This window comes from Musca autumnalis, unplaced genomic scaffold (assembly GCF_047663935.1).
Source record: "Musca autumnalis isolate F117 unplaced genomic scaffold, ASM4766393v1 scaffold_3, whole genome shotgun sequence".
Lineage (NCBI taxonomy): Eukaryota > Metazoa > Arthropoda > Insecta > Diptera > Muscidae > Musca > Musca autumnalis.
Window position 1 is genome coordinate 48,584,624 of NW_027411866.1, and position 2,749 is coordinate 48,587,372.

Consider the following 2,749-nt stretch of genomic DNA (forward strand, 5'->3'; position numbering starts at 1 on the left):
GAAGGAGCGTTCCAATGCTTTTGCGATGTACTAGGGAGTTCTTTATTATTGTCTTGGCTACAATTGTTGTCTTTGTGTTGGATCGAAAATCTCAGTGGTTTGGCTGTTATATGCCAAAATATCCAAAAATCCTTGAAAAAAAAACTTCAAGTCAAAATCCGGGGGCTCGATTTTCACCGTAGACATATGGTCTAGTTGACTTTTTTGCTCAGTACATTCCCAAGAATCAGAAACTCCAGGCGCCCGTGATGGTGTTCAAATCGCCCCACTCTAATCTACATACTTTGTTTATTGTGATACGTGAAAAGTGTTGCAACTTTTGGTACTCTTTAGGCAAAAACAGGGTTGAAATCACGAATAAGATGATTTCATTTTTGTATGCGAAATCATGATAAATTTATGCTAAGTTTACATTTACGAAATCCATCTGGATTTCATTTGACGTTTAACCTATGGATTTGACAGTTGAAATCGAGTGGATTTCGTAAATGTAAACTTAGCATTAGCTTGATTCCGCGCGAAATCACCAAACGCCTTCAAAATCACGAAACGACGCCGAATCCAAACATATACTATGTTTACATTAACGAAATCCACTTGATTTCATCTGTCAATTCCTTTGTGTATACGTCAAATGAAAACTCTTCTGAAATCGATTGGATTTCATTTGACGTTTGAGCAATGGAATTGACAGTTGAAATCGACTGATTTCGTAAATGTAAACATAGTAATAAACATGGACTAAATTTTAAGCCTTTACCTAGTTAACTGCGTGTTGCGTGTGCGTTCAAAAATACAAAAACAAAATACATGTATTTGTTGTTGTTTTCAATTTGAAATACATGTATTTTGTTTTTGTATTTTTGAACGCACACGCAACACGCAGTTAATTAGGTAAAGGCTTTATGAAGGAAAGTAATGCCATGTTTATATCATAGCCTTTTTCAGGGTTAACCTTCTTAATGAGTATTTATTTCACGCATACGCAAAGGAATTGACATTTAAAGCCCAGTGGGATTATTAAATCCGGTTATATAAAAGCGTACTATGAAAGGAGAGTCCGGCTGCCCCGGCTGAGGTTTGAACCTGGGTCTTCTCCAACAAACAATGTTTTCTGCCACAAGGAAACCTTACAATTCATGAAGAAAAACCCCTCTTCGAATGTAAATGTGTATGTATTGAGAAATGAATCTAGACAAGACACTAGGTTTACTTGATAAGAAAAAGCATGGTGTTACGGAATTAGATTTAACTAATCTCCGTGTAGACGTTGTTTTATTCCCCGATACGATTTGTACCAAATAAAACAGGGTTCGTTTTAGATTACGTTTCTACAATGCTTTATTTACTTTATTACACTTATTCAGAGCCGACTTTAGTTACAAAGCACACAGCAAGTCTCTAGTTAGCACGCAGCTCTTATTTAACCGATCTGTTCAGTTCAAAGCTTAAAACACAACTCACTCGTCATTGCCAGTTCCCCTGTATTTATACCCCAAAGTCTCCTTGGTCTAGAATTATCCAGAAAGTCTGGCAACACCTCGAATCTGTGCAACGAACACACAGACGCACATTCGCACTAAGCGAACAACAATACTCACATACATACAAGTAGACCAGCACAGTAATGACGTAATTACAACAACAAACAAATGCAAGAAAGAAGTAGCAACTAAACGATAATTACATGATTATGGCAAAACAAAATAAAAGCACATTAATGAAAGGTAAAGTAACATCTAGAATAATGAAGAGAGTTCTACATGGTAGTTGTTGTTGCTTAAATAAAGTAACTGCGTAGTAAAAACTTTACGTTACAATTCAAATTTTTAAATTAACGGAATATTAAACTAAATTAACCTAAACCTATCAGTTACATTCGTAACAATGGTATAAGTAAAGAGGTAGATTTAAATGAAAACAATCTATAGAACCCTTGTTTTTCCTGAATTCCTAAAACGTCAAAATTAGAGGTAGTTTACACTATCTATCAATGTCATATGACATGAAATAAAAACATTCCATATCTACCCACGCAGGCAATGTGAATACATTATCTTATTACATTTCTGCTAGTGAAGACGCACAAAGTAAATGGCGTATTAGCGATTATATAACGATGGAAAAATTCATGTCATGTGACATTTACATATATGGCCTGTTCCTTTACTTTTGAAAATGGTAAAACCGGCAAAAGTAGTAGAAGTTGTAAACTACTACCATATGAATTGTATGGTCTCTAAAGTAAAGGAACGCTCTTCGAGTAAAAAGTGGTAAAACTTGAAGATTCTTGCACGTAAAGGAACAGAGCTATAGTGTAAACTACCCCTTATGGGTACTTTACTAGGCGTTTACACACAGACAGTATTGCCAAGACAATAGCAAAGTTACAAACCATTTTCACAAATACATTCACACTTTTCCCTATACATATTTAAAAATTTATAAATGTATTTGTGAAAAAGGTTTGTAACTTTGCTATTGTCTTGCCAATACTGGCATTTGTAAACGCAGGGTTACACGATATGTTTTTTGCATATGAGTTGTCACTTCTCCCATACAAAAGCTCTGTTCCTTTACGTTCAAGAATCTTCAAGTTTTACCACTTTTTACTCGAAAAGCGTTCCTTACTTCAGACACAATACAATTCATATGGGAGCAGTTTTCAACATTTACTACTTTTGCCGGTTTTACCATTTTCAGAGGTAACCCAACCTTTACACATGCCAGTGACAGTTCGAAAAATTCA